Source organism: Macrobrachium nipponense, chromosome 10 (assembly GCF_015104395.2).
Source record: "Macrobrachium nipponense isolate FS-2020 chromosome 10, ASM1510439v2, whole genome shotgun sequence".
In the NCBI taxonomy this organism is placed as follows: domain Eukaryota; kingdom Metazoa; phylum Arthropoda; class Malacostraca; order Decapoda; family Palaemonidae; genus Macrobrachium; species Macrobrachium nipponense.
The window spans coordinates 72,448,599-72,471,763 of record NC_087204.1 but is presented as its reverse complement, the minus strand read 5'-3'; the positions used below and the strand labels follow the sequence as shown (position 1 = coordinate 72,471,763).

The 23,165-nt window shown below is 37.2% G+C and overlaps 1 protein-coding gene across 11 annotated transcripts in view; it reads left to right on the top strand.

Annotated features, from left to right (window-relative positions):
• LOC135223687 (glycerol-3-phosphate dehydrogenase [NAD(+)], cytoplasmic-like) overlaps positions 1 to 23,165 on the top strand; it is a 232,933-nt gene that overhangs the window by 58,873 nt on the left and 150,895 nt on the right. The window lies entirely within an intron of this gene.

Below are 23,165 nucleotides of genomic sequence, written 5' to 3'. Positions count from 1 at the left end.
GCCGTAGGCCCCTTTTCTAGGTAACCACTTGGTTCCTAGCCACGTATAAATATCTAGCCCTTCTGGTCAGCCCTAGGAGAGCTGTTAATCAGCTCAGTGGTCTGGTTAAACTTCGTTATACTTCAGTAGTTCGATTTTTACATAACTGAATTGTGATGCTTTCAGTGAGGGCCTTCGAATAACGAATAGACACTTACGTATGATTAGAATCTTTGGTCAGGAAAAGATACTCCGATTGAGTAGTGTATGATATTTACAGTGTGAAGAGCTCCATCCTGGTATAATTTTACACACAAACAAACACACACACATATATATACATATATCTCATATGTATTATTCTTACATATACATATGATGTAATTAAATATGCCGGGCAGTCCAATATATATGTATATATTACACACACTCTTATATATACATATAATTTGGATGCCTTGATTAATTTATTATTTGATGACGTCACGAGTTTATATAAACAATAGCAAACTTGCATCTACAGTGGTGATAGGTTCAGAATTTAGATGGCACCAAAAAAGCAAAGCTCTAAATCTGCTGTATAGTTCTTATAAACCAGCGCATCCAACAAGAACCTTTCGAGACCGTTTCCCAAATATCTCTATGGTAAGTCGGTAGAAATTTACTGATGGAAACAATGGCATTTGATTCCAGTGAAGAAATTTTAAAGAGAAATTCCCAAAGTTCTGTGGAAAATTCCACATAAATTCGTGAGCTGCCCAAGAAAGTATTTGTAAGTGAAGGGCAGATTTCTCTCTCTCTCTCTCTCTCTCTCTCTCTCTCTCTCTCTCTCTCTCTCTCTCTCTCTCTCAAACAATTTATTCCCAGGTGACCAACGTGACAACATACATATGTTGCGCACAGATGTACGAACGTATCAGTCTCTCACCTCCGGATAAGCCTCGCGGGTCGCGAAATGAAACGACATTAAAGTACCTTTGCCTCGTTGTCATGATCCAGAAATTGAAGTGTTGTGGATTTTATCTATTTACTAATATTCATCTACATTTGAGAAAGAAAATATGTTCTTCCAAGATCGTTTTCAAAAGACTCCTAGAATGATCAGTTTTGTCCCAAGCTGCTAATCTCGATTTCACACACACACACACACACCACACACACACACACAACCAACACACACATAAAACCAAACAACACACACACACACACACATATATATATATATATATATATATATATATATATATATATATATATATATATGTGTGTGTGTGTATGTGTGTGTGTGTGTGTGTGTGGCTGTGTGTGTGTGTGTAATATATAGTTTATTTCTTTATATATATATATATATATATATATATATATATATATATGTATGTATGTTGTATAGTGTATATGTATATGTATATGTATGTATATATATTAAAAAATGTCTGTTTGTTTGTTTGTTTGTGGGATTGCTATACAAATCCACATTTCTTGACCGATTTTGATGAGCTTTTTAAATATAAGTCAATATCAAACCGGAAAAGATCATGGTGAAGACAGATTTAAAATCGGACCATTGGTTGGGCAAGGGGGGTGTGTGGAAGACGGTGAAATGTAAAAATTACCGAAAAAAACAGATATTAGTGTCTCATCCATAGTTTTCGAGGTCACTGAGAAGAATAGCGGCATTCCTGGTGCCCTTTAAGTCCAAGTTCAGCCCCAATAGGGAAGGGGGTTGAGAAGGGGTGGGAAGGGGGTGATGTAAAAATTACAGAGAACAACAGATATTAGTGTCTAATCCCTAGTTTTTGAGGTTGCTGAAATGAATAGTGACACTCCTGATGGCCTTGAAATCCAAGTTTATCCCTGATAGCAAGCAAGGGTGATAAGAGATAGGAGTGGATGACAAGTAAAAATAACTGAAAATGACAGATATTAACGTCTAATCCAGCAGTGCGCAAACTTTTCAGAGCGAGGGCTGCATCAGTGGGCCATGAAAAGTCAAAGAGCAACAACTTTTAAAATTGGGCTGTGGCCCTTAAGATAATACAACATATAGACAGCATGGTTAATAAATACAAACAAATTCAGAATCCAGTGCAAGCAATGTAATGGGAAAAATGTCTTTCTTCACAATCTTGCTTTACAATTTGTTTAAAGTCCGGCACAAGGTTGCTGGAAGAAACTCTCATCATTGCATTGGACATATATTTCTTCAGACAGGAAAAACTTTTCCCACAGATGTAAGCGGAACCAAAAATAGAGAATAATCAGACAACACAATTTTTTAAACATGGAAAACTTGGAACTGAGAGTGACGTTAAAACTCACTAATGGTAGAGAGCAAAACATTTCCTTCAATGAATTATCAGATTGAATGTTTAAACAATTCAAGCTGTAATTCATCAGGAGCTGCATCGACATCAGCAGAAAAAGAAGTTAATAAGTATAACTCATGCATATAAATTGATATTTTATAAACTGTAAATTTTATGCTCACTCAAAAATTTATTGATTTTCTCATATTTGCTGCAGGCTTCTGTGGGCCACACAAAACCTTGTGGAGGGTCACAGTTTGCCCGCCATTGGCTAATCCATAGTTTTCAAGGTCACTGAGATGACTAGTAACATTCCTGGTGGCCTACAAGTCCAAGTTCAGCCCCTATTGGCGTTGAGTGAGAAATGGGTAGGAAGGAGGGTGATATGTAAAAACAACTGAAAATGACAGTTATTAGTCTTATCCATAGTTTTTGAGGTTGGTTAGGAGAATAATGACACTTCTTAACCCATTAGGTCCAAGTTCAGTCCCAATATGAAAGGAGGGTCGGTGAAAAGGGGTGAGAAGGTGCTGACATGTAAAAGGAACCAAAAACATACAAATATTAGTCTAATCCATAGTTTTCGAGATCACTGGGATGAATGGAGACACTCCCGATGCCCTTCAAGTCCAAGTTCAGCCCCGATAGGAATGTGGGGTGAAAAGTGGTGAAATGTAGAATGTCAAAAATGCTGGGTAGTGTAACTGAAGCAACTATCTTAACAGGAATGAGAGAGAGAGAGAGAGAGAGAGAGAGAGAGAGAGAGAGAGGAGAGAGTTTATTGGTGGGCATTCAGAGATTACCTGGGCATTGCTGGGTTGGTCAGCTAGTGTATATATATATATAAAATAAATATAGTATATATATAATTATATATATCCAAATATGTATGCATATATATATATATATATATATATATATATATATATATATATATATATATATATATATAAAGTAGATAAACACTCACTCCAAGGGCAGGAACAAGATTCCAAAAATAACTTTCACCTAAGTAGGATCATTGCTACAAAGACTGCCGTGGGGAAGCCATGGGACGGAAGTCGCACAAGTAAAAGTTATAGCTTTGTTCAGCTTAGTACTCAATTCATGCGGTGTTGATAAGAACAAAGTCATTTCACTTAGAATTGTCTGGATGGTCACCTTTCCTTGTATGCACATCATGGCCCGCGGGTGGTTGTAAGTTTGATTATTGATAGTATTATTGTAAAAAAAAAAAAAATATACATGTCTCAAATTGGCAGATATAGCTGAAAGTTTTTGACAGTGGAAGTTACGAAGTTCTTATAACTTTGTTTTTGTTAACAAAACTCTTCTATGTATTGAGAAGTTGAGGTCATCGGTCATAGTAGAATTACTTTTATTTCCTTAAACGTTCTGACATTCATATGAAACAAGCCAGAAAGAACAGAACACCCATTTGCGAAAAGAAGGAAGTGATCTTGTATTACAGCGTGCTGCAATGTTTGAATTGGACATGGCTGCTTGATTCGATCTTTCAGGGTACGACAATGGCAAAGCGTGGGAAAGGTAAACACGGCGTTGGGGAATGAGATCCATTCCTTCCTTCACGCCTGAATTTGACTATTTTGTTTTTGCTGGACATAGTTGCATGGTAACACTGGGGAAATTATGAGCATGGCCATCTCACATATGGACGGAGAACAAGAACAGGTTGCTCTAAATACGGAAAGTAAGAACAGGTTTTTCTAGGCTGGAAAAATGAGAACAGTGTGTTGTCTAATAATGGAAATAAGATCCGGATCTTCTGAAATTGGGAAAATAAGACCAGGGCGTTCTGAAATATTTTGGCATTTTTTTCATATTTTTGAAATTTGCACTTGAGCAGTTTAAAAATTAGTCGGAATTGGATGGTTTCAAAACACGTCGACTGTTTTACTTTTTCTTTTATAATGTGTAGTAGTGTCATGTAAATAAACTATTTGAACAGAATTCCTTTTAAAAATTTGCCTTTTTTTCATATGTTTGCGATTGTGGTAAAAAGCTTAAGACCTCGAACAGGGTATTTTTTGGCGTTATTTGAGCTTAATGGATTTTCATTTAAAATTTTTATGTCGGGAACGTTTACAGTTGTAGCACCGAGATTGAAATAATAGTGTAAAACAAAGGCTAATCTTAGAAGTTAATAATGAAATGTTGGTTGATGTTTTAACGATCCGTTTCCCGACTCTACTGCGCATTATTGTTATAGTCTTTTTAATTCTACACAAACAATGCTATTTTTTAATGGTAAACTCAGATATGACGTAGTATGTATACTAATGTAGGACAGAAAAAAGTAAAAAAATCCTGACCCGGCTCTTTAAATAAGAGAAATTCCAAGTTAGGTAAAACGTAATTTTTTAGTTATTTCCAGACCTCAGAAGTAGAGGGGAAACGCTGTTGCAGAACTTTGCAATCTTAGAGTAATGAATGACCTTATTTTTTCTGCACCTAAATTTTTCTGAAAATTTTTTAATTGGCATAGAATTCAGAAACTTGCAGAAGACTTTAGAAGTCTGATGTAAGCGGTAATGCGCTACATTAAACGTGAGAAGCCAAATGAGTGAGCGAGAGAGATCATATATAGTTGGGTTCATTACTATTCTTGCAGTCCTCTTAGCGTGCGTATTTGTAGCCAATGGTTCATCTGTGGTGTCGTCTTTATCTGGATATTATTCAGACAAGTAACACTCTCTTTTGTGGTTTAGGCCTATCTAGTTTTACCAGTTTTTACACGGACGGTAGAGAGGCGTCGCTTTTCTCGGTTCCCGTTTTAATCACCAAAGGCTTATATAGCAGAAAACTGATTTGCTATAAAAGCGATGCAGATCTTCCGTTCACCCCCCTCCCCCATTCCATGTCTTCTGCGGACCGTGTGAATGGACTTTCAAGGATGAGAAGAAACGAAGGTAAACAGGACTTTTCGGGGAGAGAGTTGGGATCGAAGACGGTGGGGTGGTTAGGTTGGGTTGGGGGGAGGGGTTGCAGAGGGTTGGGGTAGGGTTGGGGGAAGCGCTTTAGTGGGGTGTTGTTGAGTTGGGTATAATGCCTTCAGAGGAATAGGGTAGGGTTGGCATGAAATGGAAAGTGTCAGGGGTGGGCACCATTACATGATGGGAGGGTTGAGGGTTGTTATAGCATTCCGGGGAGCGTTGTGTGTAGGTACGAGAGCCTGGGTTCGGCGGGGTATAAACGAACGTATTGCTGACCTACATATTTTTTTTGCCCAGACTCTTCTTCTTCTTCTCTTTCTCCTTCCTCCGTGCTCAACGGCCTTCACCTATTGCTTGTCGCTGCTAGTCGTCCCGTTCCCGCTACGCCTGGTATGTACGTAGTGTTGCCCTTGTCCATGGCCTTGCCCAGATGCGCGTGGACGGAGGAGCGCTTTCTGCAGAATGCCTTGCTGATTTCTGGGTGTTAAAGTCGGGAGATCATATAGCTGCTAAATGGTCATCATGACAGTCGTCATGAGCATGGTCGTTAATGTGTATTCGTAGTATGGAAACAGCCGAATGGTCATGGACTTAAATGTTAATAACTTCCGCAAAGATGATGACCGTACATATAATCAACAAGGAATAAGCAAAAGTCAAGAGCATATAAGTAAGGAGAACTTAATTGCTACAAGGATGAATAAGTGCTATAATAATGTCACAACACTGATTTCATTCATTTATTTATTATTTTATCCAAGGCCAACCAGTCTCTCATCCTACCATTAATGACTATTACTGAGAAATAATGGACGTACAAGAAAAACTTAATTTTATTGATTCTTTTTTTAAAAGTCAATAAAATTATCTTGTAACACCAGCCCATTCTTGATAGCTGTAACAGTTTCTTCATTCGTGCAGTGCAAGAGAATAAAAAATTGCAGCAGAGATCCGTGACCCGCCTGGAAATGTGATGTATCCCAAACTTTGTCCCCGGCTGAGAACCACTGCGGTAGAAGCCAACAAAAACAAGGGGGAAATACAGTTCCAGGAAATATATGGTTAAAAGGCTAAAACGTTCAACGACTTTAATAATAATAATAATAATAATAATAATAATAATAATAATAATAAATAATAATAAATAAAATAATAAAATAATAATAATAATTATAATAATAACAATAATAATAATGATAATAGATAGATAGAAGATAGATAGATATTTATTTATTCTTCTGCATACAAAATTTACACAAGTGAGGGCCAATAGAGGCACCAGACTTACTGTAATAATAATAGTAATAATAATGAAGTTGTGCGAGATTGATCGTTGTGCCAGCTGCATGCTGGATTCCCTTTGGATGATTGTAGAAGTTAAAAATAGGAATGTCGATGGATGAAACCACAAGGTCATCACGCTCGGACAGAGGAAGACTGCAAAGAGAGAGAGAGAGAGAGAGAGAGAGAGAGAGAGAGAGAGAGAGAGAGAGACATGGTCGGGTGAGAGATGAGCCCTCAGAATTGTATGTAATCTTGTAAATTTTTGTGGCCGCCAGATGGGTATACGTAGTTTCATCACTCTTCACAGTAAAGAAATCATATATTGCATTTATAATCACGCCCTAAAATTACAAGTTTGTCGTATATGTATATATATATATATATATATATATATATATATATATATATATATATTATATATATATACACACACACACACACACACACACATATATATATATATATATATATATATATATATATATATATATATATATATAATCACATCATTACTAATTGGACAGATGGTCGTTTAATATCCAGTTTGCGTTATTTCGGGAATGCTCAAGCAATAAGCTACAAATGTTTAATAAGGGGAATTATAAACGATAAATGCTTTGGTACCTGTCAGATCAATTCTATCACTCATAATTCCCCTTCGGTAACATTCCCGAAATAACGCAAACTGGATATTAAACGACATTAATCAATGATGTAATGATGTGATATATATATATATATATATATATATATATATATATATACTATATATATATATATATATTATATGTGTTACATCAACGTGATTCATATTCATATACACGCATTAAGCTGCAAAATGTCCTTAAAAAGCTAATTGCTCTACCCCGGAATTAATATATTTTCACATATGTTAACCGAAAGAGAATTTTAAGTGATAAGAAATTTCGTCGGCTCATGGGCGCAAACCTCGGATCTAAGAATTCCGGAAGGACAGTGTTTTTGTTTTATTCACAAGGCTGTCACGAGAGGTATAAGTTAACGCCGTCTCTCACCTACAAATCCCTGTCGAGCTCAGGTTTGTTGGTGTCGAAGATTGTGTAAAAAGACTATATATATATATATATATATATTATTATTATATATATATATATATAGATATTAGATATATATATACCTATATATATGTATATATAACTATATATATATATATATATATATTATATATATATATATATATAATATTATATTATATATATATATATATAGCGTGTCTGTCTGTGTGTCCAATTGAAGTGATTGATGGTGGTAATGTGTGATATTTAATATTACTACGCGTGCATATGGATCCTTTTTCTGTAACCAAAATCAGGAGACATTGTTTGAAATATTGAAATCTGACATCGTCACATCTTTATTTCTAGTATTGTCATGACCACGTTGGATTCCTGTAAGTATTGCCATAGGGAATACTCAAGGGCCTTACAATCTTCACCGGAAGTCGGTTTTAGGAGAAATTGTTACTGGAGATTCAAGTACCGTCTTTTTACACATTTTCCGACATTGCTTTGTACGTATTTTCCCACTGATATGACAAGACCGTAACCACCGTATGACTTTAAAAGGAAGCATACATTTGGCTGCTCATTAATTCATTCATTTGTTTCCTAACCTGACTAGATTATGTTTGAGGAATTTGATTTATAAACAGATCGGAAACATAAGCCAAAGATTTCTAGTATGTTGTGAGTCACCTTGGTTAAGTATATCTTAATTTTACCAGACAACTGAGCTGATTAATATCTCTCCTAGGGCTGGCCCGAAGGATTAGATATTTTAACGTGGCTAGAAACCAATTGGTTACCTAGCAACGGGACCTACAGCTTATTGTGTGATCCGAACCACATTATATCGAGAAATGAATTTTTATCACCAGAAATAAATTCCTCTGGATCCGCGTTGGCCGAGCCGAGAATCGAACTTCGGACCACCGGACTGGTAGCCGAGCGCGAAATCCACTCCTCCAGCGAGGAACTAGTCACTTTGGTTGGTAACTGATCTTTTTCATTTGCAGTGAACTGAAACCAAGACCAAGCTTTCAGTCTCGGTCTCTCGAGCAGAGATGAGAAATTTGTCATTGAAAGATCGAGTGACTGAACAGAGAACGTCTCTATACTTTTGCCATTGAAGTTTAAGGAAGTTGCGGGAAGTTTGCGTTCACCCGATCGATCGCGTCTGTGATCGATTTAGTTTGCTCGGTCACAGAATAATTCAAGATAAGGATGACGTCAGTGCGATCTGTGGAATCATTTGATCAGATACTGAGATGGATCTGAATGCGGATCTGTGGTGTGTCTTTTCATTTCTGATAATGCATGAATACTTTCGAAGATAAAGACTTCAGACTTTATGCATATATGCTATGGATGTTGGCGAATGAAGATGTCAAGTTGAGGATCCTAGGTTCAAGGTAATATTTAAAGGTCAAGAATAAAAAAAGTAATGATATCAGTATCATAGCTTTCGAATACAAGAGAGACTTGTTATGAGCTATTTATAATCCTTCAATCAATAAAGATGATATGCAGAGTGAAGCCAAGGTCATCTTCCTTCTTACACATCAAAGGTTCAATGGAAATGTAATATTTACCTGAGTGTTTGAACTGTATACGAGATAGTTGCATATGATTAGGCATGCATACAGTTCCTCGTTGGACGAGTGGTTTTTGCGATCGGCTACCAGTCCGGTGGTCCGAAGTTCGATTCTCGGTTCGGCCAACGCAGAATAAGGGGAATTTATTTCTGGTGACAGAAATTCATTTCTCTATATAATGTGGTTCGGATCCCACAATAAGTTGTAAGCCCCGTTGCTAGATGGCCAATTGGTTCCTAGCCACGTAAAAAAATCTAATCCTTCGAGCCAACCCAAGGAAAGCTGCTAATCAGTTTAGTGGTCCGGTAAAACTAAGATATACTTTGTAGGCATACTTATTCCGCTTATAACCAGCCCGTCACTGTTTTGTTCCGAAGCCGCGAATTACTTATTGCAGGTAACTGTTTCCATCGAAGGGCTTTAGAATTTAGGGGACTTGCAAACTATTATCAGCGTTGATGGGTTTAAAGCCGATTATTTAAGACTCCAGTTTCAAGGCAAAACTGAATTACAAAATCTCGGTAAAATTTATCGAGACAGTCCGGATATGCATCTCGCCCCCACGTTGCTGATAAAACTGGAATGCAAAATATCACTGGTTTTACGAAGAGAATATACAAAATTTTTCACTTAATTTAGCGCAATATTAATATTGCAAAATATGTGTATGGTGTCGACGTTATTCTGTGGAAAGTCATATTTTGTGCCGCTTTAACACTTAGTGAATATCAGTTGCGTCCTGTTTGTTTTCTTTTGCGAAAATGAACTCTATAAAGATTAAAGACAGAAAGCTGAAAATCGTATAAAGAATGAAAATCTGTTCATGAAAATGCGCACTCGTCCTTTCTCAACTACTGTGCAAGTTTGAACTTCAAAGAATCTTCATACATTAGCGCCAGGGATCCGAAGGTCATTTTAGCCCTCATTAAATGGCTGGACAATATCCGTGACCCTTTCGACACTAAATTAATAGATGCTGCGTGTGGGGAGGGAGGGGATTGAAAGAACAGGGGGGGGGGGGGGGGTGTGTCGGAGGTTGTTGGGTCAGGTATTTGCCAGGGAGAGGATAGAGGAAAGGGGTTGATGAAGCCTGGGTGGCGGAATGGATGGATTGAGAGTTAGCCAGCCTTGGTGTAGTACAGCCGGTGGGGCCTTCTTGGTGTCAGGTGAAGGCGGCTGAAATCATGTTGGAAAGGATGGCAGGGAGGGGTTTCATTCAAAGGAGAACGGGGCCCGGATTTAAAGAGAGAGACCTTACAGACCTTACAGACCTTACACCTTACATCTTGTTTGGGTTGCCCCAGGTCCCTCAGTGTGAGGCACCTCTAATGTCTACCAGCGAGTTGCTAATGTATCTTCCGGTATATTTTGCATCTTCCAATCTTGGATGGTCTGGGATGCAGCTTAGATATTTGTCGGTATATTACTCAGACGAGCTGGCAACGCATTGAATAGACGCTGCATTGTCGATGCTGGTGTGTAGTGGATTGATGTCTTGTGTGCTTTCCTTATTTTTCCTGGTATAGTTTTGGTCAATATTAATCTACCTCTGCTTGCTCTTTCTGATATTTTCAGCTCCATGATGTTTTCGGCAATTCTTTCTATCTGTTTCCATGCCTGAATTATCATGTAGCGTTCTCTTCTCCTTTCTAAACTATATAATTTAAAAAATTGTAGTCTTTCACAGTAGTCAAGATCCTTAACTTCTTCTATTCTAGCTGTAAAGGACCTTTGTACACTCTCTATTTGTGCAATATTCTTTTGATAGTGTGGGTACCATATCATATTGCAATATTCAAGAGGACTATGAACATACTTTTCATAAAGCATAATCATGTGTTCAGCTTTTCTTCTTTTGAAGTGCCGTAACAACATTCCCATTTTTGCTTTACATTTTGCCAATAGAATTGCTATTTGATCATTGCATAACATGTTCCTATTCAACATCATACCAAGGTCTTTAACTGCTTCCTTATTTGTGATTTTTTGTTATTAGGTCCCCTATATGCATATACCTTTCCTTCTCTATCTCCATAATTTATTGATTCAAATTGATCAGAGTTAAATACCATCCTATTTACCTCTGTCCAATCATATACTTTGTTAAGGTCTCTTTGTAGCGCATTCCTATCTTCATCACAAATAATTTCTCTACTTATTCTTGTGCCATCGGCGAAACTACTCACTATCGAGTCCTTAACATTACTATCTATGTCTGCAATCATAATAACAAACAGTAATGCAGCAAGCACCGTACCTTGTGGCACACCGGATATTACCTTAGTTTCATCCGATTTCTCATCGTTTGCAATAACTATCTGTTTTCTGTTGTGTAAAAATTCTTTTATCCATCTTCCTACTTTGTCCACTATATTATGTTTTCTAATTTTGCTAATATATTATGATCTACCTTGTCAAAAGCTTTTGCAGTCAAAAGCTTTTGCAAAGTCTAGATAAACCACATCTGTTTCTTTTTCGTTTTCCATATTTTTATATATGTTCTCAAGGTGGAACTGACAGTTGGGTTTGCGTACTTTTTCCAGGTACAAAACCATGTTGTCCTATATTAAACAAATTATTTTTTGTTAAATGTTTCATAATATTTTTCTTCATTACCCTTTCATTACACTCTCATAATATGTGATGTTAGACCCACAGGCCTATAATTTCTTGCCTCTAGTCTTGATCCACTTTTGAAAGTAGGGATCATATATGCTAATTTGTGCTCATCATAAACCTTGCCTGTATTTACACTTTGCCTTAATAATATTACAAGGGGCTTTGCGATAGAGTGAAGTACTTTCTTTAACAAAATAGCAGGGACACCATCAGGCCCAGCTGTTGCTCCATTTTTAATTTCATTAATAGCCTTCACAATATCGGCTTCATTAATATCTATGTCTGATAAATATTCACTATTTTCATCCCTAATTTCTGTATCATTATCTTCTATATCAATTCTAGGGGTAAATTCTCTCTTATATCTTTCTGCCAATATGTTGCATATTTCCTTTTTTTTCATTTGTTAATCTCCCTTCAATTCTTAGAGGGCTTATTTCTATTCTTTTATTCATCTTTTTTGCATATGAATACAATAGTTTGGGGTTTTGCTTGATATTTACTAGGGTTTTTTCTTCCAAGTCCCATTTTTCATTTTCTTTTGATTGTATTATCTTTTGTTCTACATTTTCTATCTTACTTTTTAGTTCCATCACTTTCCATGCATTCTTTTCTTTTCCAAGACCTTTTTTCTGCTTTCTGATTTTCAGGAACAAGATCCTTCTGTCTCTTTGTATACATGACTGATGATTACTTTTCTTCTTCGGTATATATTTATCCACTATTTTCTCTAATATTTTATATAATATATCCGTATTTACCTGTATATCATCACTTACAAAAATATTATCCCAATCTTTGTTTAATTCTTCATTTATTTCTGACCATTTTATATTTTTACTGTAGAAATTGTATTTTCCATATCCTTCCCACTTTTTCATCTCTTACTTATCTGTGTTTTCACTTGCTTTAGAATGGACTGTTAATTCTATGACATTATGGTCTGAAATACTCGCATTATAAACTATTATTTCTTTAACATAATTCACCTCGTTCACAAATACTAGGTCTAAAGTATTTTCCTTTCTTGTTGGCAGGTGATTTATTTGCTGAATGGTGTATTCTAGTAGCATATCTAATAGCTTTTCGAATTACCTCTTCTCTTCTGCACTACTATTACTCTCTTTTTTTTATATGTATAAATGCAACCACAATCTCCTATTCGTTCCTTCCAATCTATGAAAGGAAAGTTAAAGTCTCTGGATAGGAGAATAGTCCAGTTCTTGTGATTTCTACATATATCATCCAATTTTTCTATTATTGTGTCAAACTCTTTAGCATTAGGGGGTCTATATATTACAATGTTCATTGAATTTTCAAATTCAAATTCAAATTCTACCGCTATTAGTTCACATTCTGAGTTACTATATTTCTCATATATTTTTCCTTGTTTTATGTCTTTCCCGTATATTGCGGTTCCCCCTTAATTCCCATTTTTTCTCTGATCTATAAGTTTGGAACCCTTTTATTTGATCATCATTACCAGTCTCTTGGGGGAATACCAGGTTTCAATTATATTCATTATATCTATTTTCTTTTCAATTTGGGTTAGTTATTCTAAGAACTCTATTTTTCTTTTTGAGTTACTCGTAACTAAACCTTGCGCATTCATCACTATGATGGTTTGCTTGTTATCTCCTTCATTTAATATGGGTAATAATAAGGATTTTCCCATGTCTCTTTCCTGTTGTGGTATGTTGTTCTTTTCTTCATTTCCAGAAATTCTGACGTTAAAAATCCAACTTTTCCAATATATTTGATCTTCCTTCATCATTATTATTCATTTTGTGCATGAATCTGCAATTTTCTCCGTATCTGCACCATCCCCTAGCATCGTATATACAGTACTTGTCTCTTGCACTGTATCTTGAAGCTGATGGTTGCAAATTCTTTGCTGACACTCCATAGCGCGGTGATGGCTTGTTTTTTCCTTCACCTCATGTTCTTTGTTCCTTTCTTTATTTGTTTCTTTTCTATTGTGGATTTTATTATTTAATTGATTATTTAATTGATTTTGATTTATGGCTACAGGCTGCATATTTACATATTTTGTTGAACTTACATCCTTTTCCTTCTTTTAGGTTTTTGCATATTTTTGGATGTAGATCTCTGCATTCATCCTCATAGCCGTCTAGGTATGCACATTTACCATAGATTTCATAATTGTGACATACCTTGGGGTGTTTGTTGTAACATCTTTTACCGAATCTGCAATTCCCCTTTTTCAAAAGGGTGGAGACTTTGTCTTTCTTTTCTATTTTTTCTTGCTCTTTCCCATCAGTATGCAGATCTGGGTAAAGCCTCTTCGGGATTTTATTTTGTGTTGTCATGTTGTAATTTATTTCTTCGTATGTATACTGCTTGATTGCCTCATATGTAGTATCTTTGAGTATCTCTGGATCCATACTCTTGTCCTGCTCTTTGTTTTCATTATTTTTTTCTGTCATTTCAGTTTTGTCTTCTTCTTTTCTGTTTTCCTCTTCTTCCTCTTCCTAATCTTCTTCACCCTCTACTATTTGCACATTAAGTCTTGATTTAATAACATTGTGTATCCATGAGAGACATGTTTAGCAAAATACTCTGGTATCCTTACTCGTATTTTGCTGGACTTCAGCACATTGGGGATGCATGGGAATGTTGCATGCATAACATTTTCTGATCAGGTTTTGTGGATTAACTATGCTATACCACACCTTACACAGTTTGCATGCTTTAGGCATTCTTTTTCCTATTGCATCAATTAGTATATTCACAATGTTCACCTTATTCATTTTCTTTGTTGGAATGTGTTGATTGATGTAAATTTTCTTTATAAGTCTCTTGACCACTTGAATTTTATTTGTAACTCCTTCAATTATTTTCATGATATTTTCTGCTGATTTATTTCTGTTTGAAGGATCATATCCTTCCAGTATGTCTATGAATACTTTTGGATCTTTTTGATTAGGGCTGTTATTGATCTCATAGATGAGAAATGCCAGCTCCCTTCCTGCTAACTCATCATATTGCATATCTGCAATGCAAGCAAGATTTCGCCATCTCTTTCCACAGTTGGAGCTTACTGCCATCTTGATCGAATTTACAATACTTCACTCGATAAACTAACTTCGTAGATGCTTTATCCTACTATTTTCCCACTAATCTTATCACCGACAATTCACGAACACTTCTAGATATAATTCGTTTTCTAGTCGCATGTTAAACGCGTGATATCGGTTGATTAATCAGACTGTGCACAGGTATGTCTCACCAAGCAAAATGGCACTGAGAGAGAGAGAGAGAGAGAGAGAGAGAGAGAGAGAGAGAAGATGGTAAGGGAGTCAAAACAGACAAGAGGGAGGGGGAGGAGCAAAAAAGTCATGTATATCTTAGTTTAATCAGACCACTGAGCTGATTAACAGCTCTACAGGGCTGGGAATCAATTGACATGGCTAGGAATCAATTGGTTACCTAGCAACGGGACCTACAACTTATTGTGGGATCCGAACCATGTTGGATCGAGAGATGAATTTCCAATTACCAGAAATAAATTAATCTGATTCCACATTGGCAGAGCAGGGAATCGAACTCGCGACTACCGAATCGGTAGGCAATCACGTAACCCACTCGTCCAACGAGGAACTGGAGAGGAGCAGAGGTAAAGGAGTTGAGAATAGACAGAGTGAAGGGGCAAGGGTAAGTGGGTGTTAAAATGGAGAGAAGTAGTGAAAGGATAAGGGTAAAGGGGCTAGAAATAGACAGAGGGTGAAGGGATAAAGGTGAAAGGGTTAAGAATAGACAGAGTGAAAGGGGCTATAAATAGACAGAGGGTGAAGGGGAAAAAGTGAAAGGGGTAAAAATAGACAGAGTGAAAGGGGTTAAAATAGACACAGGGTGAAGGGGAAAAGTTGAAAGGGTACAAATATAAAGAGTGAAAGGGGTAAAAATAGATACAGGGTGAACGGGAAAAGGTAAAAGGGGTAAAAATAGACAGAGGGTGGGGTGGCGGGAAAGGTGAAATGGGTGAAAAAAGACAGAGTGAGGGGAGGGAAGAGGTTAACGAGGTTAAGGTGGACTTAGAGGAAGGGGAGGGGCTATAGAAATAGAGAAGAGAGGAAGTGAGAACGATTTGGTAGGAGGGAGAAGATGGTAAGGAAGGAAGATGATAACCAGGAGGAGGAAGGCGCGCCATACTCAGGCTGCCAGTATCTATCTGTCATCATTTCTCTCTCTCTCTCTCTCTCTCTCTCTCTCTCTCTCTCTCTCTCTCTCTCTCTCTCTCTCTCTCCCTTCGTAGGTATTGGTAACTTTCGCGGCATCGTCGTTAAGGTGAGGAACTTTCTTCAAGGTGTTTGGCTGGTTTGACCTTGGCCCCCTTTCTCCAGTGGATGAAAGGCAACAATGGTGCCAGTAGTCCCTGGTGTAGATGTCGATTCCTGAAAGAGCTGTTCTCTCTCTCTCTCTCTCTCTCTCAAGTTATTAGCTCCGCCGCATCTAACACACACACCGTACTCATAGGGGATTAGAATCTCTCTCTCTCTCTCTCTCTCTCTCTCTCTCTCTCTCTCTCTCTCTGCTGATAAACATTTAACATACAACTGCTTTTGTACGACTTTCTGTAAATACTTTTGGTTGATCAAGGAATTACTCGTTGAAGTTGTGTTCTTGTGGTAAATTGAAAATTATGTTATCTTTATGAATGAAATTTCAAATCTTGAAAGTGAAATACTTTCCCCTTTTCTGTCTCTACCCTTGGACAGCGCCCCTACCCCCCACCTCACCATCTCAGATCACCCGCCACCCCCCCACCCCCGCACTCTTCCCCCTAACCACTTCCGTTCCATGTCCATGCTCCCATTTCTTGGTATTCAGCGGAGCATGAAGGCGGAGTGACGGGACCCAAGAGTGAGACTGGTGCCACGAGTTTAAATCTAAAAAGGGAACCAGATACTCAAAGGGTAAACACGTTTGAATGTAATGTATATGAAAACTAAGTATTTTAAAGGTCAGCACGTTTAAACATAATAAAAAAACCTTTAGTAAGTTTCTCCTGCTGTCTGTACTTTCATAATAAAAATTTTAATCTTATTCACTCACAATTAATCAATAATTGCTGAAAATATGTGATTTCGGGCGTCGACTGCCGTAATTGTGGTCATGGAAATTCAGAATATAAAAATATGAAATTGAGAAGGCTGTCGATAGAGGAGCCCCATGGCCATTCAGATTTCATTTCTTCTTCAGTCATATATATATTGTTCCAGGAAAAAAAGGAGGGAGTTCACCTTCACTTTTCCCATCTCACGAATAATTCTGGGCTTTCTTTTTTTTGCCTTGACTTTTTCCATTTTTTATCCAACTTTGTCCTTTCTCTACTTTTTCTACGGACAAAGAGGCTTTGCAGCCATCCATTTGAGCCAGAACTTCTTTGTAGTTTTCCTTTGAATCTGGAGCACAGTTTGTGGCCAATATGACGTTAATTAAGGCGGAAGTTATTGTGACTTCCTTGCTAGGTTTTATTTTTTATTTATTCTCCTGCTATTGTGTCTGTTTGGTTACTCTTTGCAGTGAAGAATACACAACGGAAAACGCTCATGGAGAGTAGGTAGGTAATGAAGATATTCCTATCCTTTCGCAATATTTAATCTCAAAATGTCAATTTTCTGCAGGAATTTATCTAAGTATTTAGCATTCAGCCAGAATGACCAGTAGATTCTTCGATGAATTGAAATCGATACCCAGAATGACCAGTAGATTCTTCGATGAATTGAAATCGATACCCAGAATGCTTTGGAAGTCTAAACAGCTTCAGAGAACGTCCTTCCGAACGCGACATTTATTTTGGGTAGTGGTTTATCTCTCTCTCTCTCTCTCTCTCTCTCTCTCTCTCTCTGCAGTTATTCCTAGTTTTAAGAGATTGCCATTCATCGTGACTATGCCAATTCATGGTGGATATTTTCTTGTCTTGAAGTGACTAAACATTTCTGACTTTTTATGCCCAAGTTTGTCGTCCTAGGCCACCTAGTAATAGACTTGTCTCTCCTGCCATATATTATTATTATTATTATTATTATTATTATTATTGATTTATTATTATTATTGTTATTATTCAGACTCAGAGGTGCCATTGATTTGAAACTCAAGCTTCCACGAAATATGGTGCTCATTAGGAAGTAAGAGAAGATAAAGGGAAATACTGAGAGAAGAGCTCTCACTTATTAATTTTTAAAGAGTAATGAATATATAGGCACGTTTGGCTGTTGAGGTTAAAGTTTTATATAGACTCCTTATTTTCATGATGTAGAGACCTCGAGGGTTGTTTATGAAGAGGGGTGATGTGTTCACGAAATACTGAAGAAGGAAGATTATTCCACACCTGGAACTGAGCGTTGTAAAAGGTTTACCATTGAGTGTAAAAGGTTTACCATTGAGTGTGTCATTTCTAGTCATTCATTTATTTACTCTTATTATTCTTCCTAACTATTTATATTTCCCCAGAGAGAGTGCTGTGAAGTTTAGGGAAAACGCCCGTAACCTGTAACATGAAATCCAGCGTTGCTGAAACTTGCAACTGTCTTTAGTGGGCTGATAAATCTAGAGATTTGGAAGTCTCTTTAGAATAAGTTGTTTAAGAAATTTGGCTATACAAAAGCATGACCGTCGTGTTGTGAGGGTTTAAGTATTTTGCGCCTTCGTTTGATTATTTTCTCTTCCTAAAGTATCTCCTTTTGTCTTTCCGTGTTTTTCATTGAATATCTTATTTTTTGCCTTTCTCCACTATCTGTATTATTCCCTTTAAGCTTCTCACAGAAAAAAACAAACTCATGCTATTCTTGCCTTTCCGCAAATACATTATCATAGTACTTTTTACCGAGCTGTGAAAATTGGAAAGCTTTTATTTATCCCTTGTTGGTTTATATATATAATATATATATATATTATATATATATATATATAGATATATATATATATATATATAATAATATATTATATACATATATATATATATATATATATATATATATATAACCTATATATATATATATATTATATCTTCTTCTTCTTCCTAGCTTAAACCCATTTTTATATGGGGTCGCCATTACGAATGAGTCGTCTCCATCGATTCTGTCTTGTGCCTCGTTCTCATTTATACCTTTCAATTCATATCTTCCCTTACACAATCACGCCATCTCTTTCTTGGTCTTCCTTCTTCCTTCTACCCTGCACTTCCATTTCCATCGTATGTCTTCCAACATGACGTTCCTCCCTTCGTAAACAGGTGTCCATATATATATATATATATATATATATATATATATATATATATATATATATATATATATATCTATATCTTTTTTTCTTTTTTTTATTATCATGTGAGCCATAGATCTATGATGTGGAAAATTAACGTTACAGACGAATACATTGCTTTCATCCCATTTCAATGGCTGATAAAGCTAGTTATTATTTTTAAAGTTTTAGTCATATCATTATAACGTGGCGAATTTACATATCTCAAGAAACCCGACAGTGTTTTCAGTGAACATTCTAATGCGTCAGTGCGACGCTAGATTTCATAAATACACCAAGCAATCGATCATTCAATCTTCTGTTTGTGTTTGTAGGCGTGCTAAGAAAGGATTATGTGATTTTTACGCATGTCAAGTTTAGCTGAGTCTCATGCATATTTTGATATGCTAATGCATGTATGCCCTGGGTGCTTGTATAAACGACGCAAGGGCGAGGCAGAGCAATCACTTGCGCAGTATACGAGGGTTGGCAATAGAGATGAAATCAATAAAACGCGACAATGCTTTGGGAAGTCTCCGTGGCAAATGCTCAGTGTTATGAGCTCAGTTGAGTGAACCTTTTTCTTTTCACCGGGCCAAATGGAAGATTGGATTAAGTGAATGCAGAGCAAGCTTGCGCTCTCTCTCTCTCTCTCTCTCTCTCTCTCTCTCTCTCTCTCTCTCTCTCTCTCTCTCTCGTATTTTATGAAAATTTTTATCACATATTTAGACTTCTGCAGGAGCAAAGGTTTCAAGTTGTTATAATTGTGATTTATTTGCCATTTGCACGAAAGTTGAAGAAATATCCCCTTGTCTCAGTTTCTTTACTTTGCAGAATGCCAAATGTTGCATCCAAATATGTTTGTGTTCTTGCTGAACTGTTTTGCTCGTTGAATTATAACTCTTTGAATTTTGTTGTTGTCGCCTCGCTCTGCCTGCCTGTATATTTGTCAGTTAGCAGGATTATCCTACGCAGAAAACGTTTTTAGAAGATTTATAAGAAAATGTTGCCATAGTTTAGCCTCGTGGCTTGCAGCTGAAAGCTAGATTGTTGAAGAGACTCGATCTGCATAAGGAACTTTTGTTGGGGGTGGGGGGTGATGGGTGCATAGTTGGGCTAAGCGGCCTCCAAATGGTCTTGTTTCATGACTTCATATCTTTCTTTGATTTTCGTTTGCGGTTTTCTTAAAGATGTGTATAGGGTTAGCAGCTAGAAATCTACGCTGAAAATGCTGCAGCCGACCTGAAGAGTCTGATGTGGGAGGCATTTGGTCACAATGAGATCTGAGAAGCCAGAAGTTAGTGGCTTGTTTTTTTTTTTTTTTTTTTTTTTTTTTTTTTTTTTTTTTTTTTTTTCATTCCGTCATTGGTGTTTGCATTGTGTTCATTTGCTGCATGTTTCCCGTTCATTTACATAAGCTAAGAAAGGAATATTGAATAACAAATAAAAGCTTTCTTTATAGATGGTTAGTTTGCCATTTTATGTAATTTCATGTGACGCTTCACCAATTCTCTCCCATTTTTAATTTCAACGTGACCTTGAGCGACCTTGAAAGGTCGGGCAAAGTCCTTTTACTAGACAAACAGAACGGGACACATTCTCAACACTGTAAAATGTAGTAAAGAGAAGCCCAGGGCATTTGGCAGTGTTAGCAGTGTGTATGTGTGTGAATTAGAGAACAGACTGTAGTCGATTCATAAACAGTAAATTATATGAGACTGTAAATATTGCTTGCTCTGCTTGAGTGTGCATTAGATGGGGCATCAACCCTCGAGGAAAAAATGAAAATTAAACCTGAACTGTATTATTATTCTCATGTGTTGTTGAATATCCTTGAGGTGACCTTTGGGGGTCTGTGCCAAGGTCGTTTAGGACGTCTTGGACGTTGCTGAAAGGAATTTTCGCTTGACGATGCTTTTGAATGACTGTTGAAAATATTGCTTTATCTATGCGGAGGCCGATGGAATGGGCAACCATTCTTATTGGCGACTTTGTGTCCTTACTGACCTCATACATTTGGTATCAGCCTTAAGCCCTTATTGACTTCACACCGTCTCGAACCATATCATATCCCCATCAAGCAACGACTGCCCTGCACACTGATGCCTATCGTGCCTGGTTGGGAACATGGTGGATGATGATGGTCGGAAAAAATGACGTCAGTACCTGGATAAATGAATAAGTTCGTACACAGGTTAAGTGACTCTGCCCCACCGGAGGAAAGCAGAGAGTCAATACTTGTGCAGACTGGAATGGGCAGTAGTATAAAATTTAGGTCAACCTAAAAATCATAATGGAAGCCTAGCACCATCAGGGGCAACCTTATACCAATGCAGACAGCCCAACAACCACATCGACAACGCAAGACCCATACTGGCGACCAAATACACTTATTGGCAAGTAATATCTTTACTGATGACCTGATACCATCGTCACACCATGATACCATGACGGTCATTAACATTTGTACTGGTATTATCCACTGTTAAAATATACAAAAAAACAAACAAGGGTAGGAAGAAGGACGGCGGGGCTGGGTCGTCTAAGTCTAACCCGAAATGAGGAACTAGATCTTCCTCCTGAATGAGGGAGGGCATCTTAATCTTGGGCACCGGCAGTGGGAAGGGAATTTCAAACTTCCTGTTGCCGAGTCTTATCTCCAAGAAAGCTGTTGCATCCTCTTGGTTGTTTTCTGTAGCTCTGCTCTTCGTTGTTATATTTATATAATCATTAATATTGGGGAATGATTTCTTTAAAGAGAAACTTTGGTTTCTACTTGGTCACTTTGTGGCAAAATGTATTAGTCACTAAATGCTGCTATAACTGCTGCTGTTGCTGTCGCTGTTGCTACTGCTGCCGTTACTGTTGCTGTTATTATCGCTAACGAGGAGGTTAGATTTTTGTTTCGACTCGTCTAATTAGAATTGCGCAATCAGTGAAGATTGGGTGTTGAAATTTTAACAAAGTATAAGTGAGGCTCTTGACTAGCAACCAGGAAGTACATTTTGGGAAAGTAAGTATTGTAACTTAGAGGAAGAAGATATCTTTTGGTGTGTTACCTCAACCACTCTGAAAAAAGAAAATGGAAATCGCACGCACAATTACAATAGATTTTTTTTTGGTAAACAAATGCGATCATTTCTTTATTTTGGGGATTGCATACCAGTGGTGGAATTTTGTGGTATCGGGAAGCTATTATAAATATATATTTTGTAGTAGTTGTAGTATGTTTTTATCATTACAGTATCTGTTTCATCTTATTATTGAGCAAAAGCAAAGCGACCCTCTGATGTTCCTGCTGAAGTGTTGGATAGTTGGCAATGGTATTCACATTGTTGGATCGCACACTCTCAGAGAGAGAGAGAGAGAGAGAGAGAGAGAGAGAGAGAGAGTGGGGAAGGGGGACTGGGGAACCTTGATGAAGACTAACTACATGAAATAAGAAGCAAATATAGACTTCTAAAGTAATAAAGATTTAAACAATTCAAGCAGGAGGAAGCAAAAGGGTTTGAAGCGCGGGCGCGCACACACACACACACACACACACACACATATATATATATAATATATATATATATATATATATATTGATGGCCTTTGTATTTTTCTGAAATATCTGTCTGCAAGTTATCATCTATTTAATAAATGACATATTTTTGTAATTTACGAATGGTTTGTCTATGTGCATGCTCTTGAGACGTTTTGTCACCAAACCTGTTGTCGTACCTATTCGTTGCTTCATGAAATATTACGTTTGACTTCCATGCGGAATCTGAGATCCAAAGTCTCTCTCTCTCTCTCTCTCTCTCTCTCTTTCTATAAATTTCACTTTTTGAGAGAGCGGAATTCCAACTCGTTATCGCTGCTTTTCTGGCTTTTGTTACGTAATCACTGTTCCTCATTGAGAGAGAGAGAGAGAGAGAGAGAGACGAGAGAGAGAGAGAGAGAGAGAGTGAGTTTAAGAATAAGGGGATAAGGTCACTTGAGAAAAGGGATAAAAAGCAGTGGGGGATTGGGGTGGAGGGCGGTGACTTTAAAACTTTCACTGTCATCTAAAAAGTCCCATGAGGAAGTAATAGGTGGGATGGGTGCTGTCTGGGGAAAGTCCGTATAGGAGAGAGT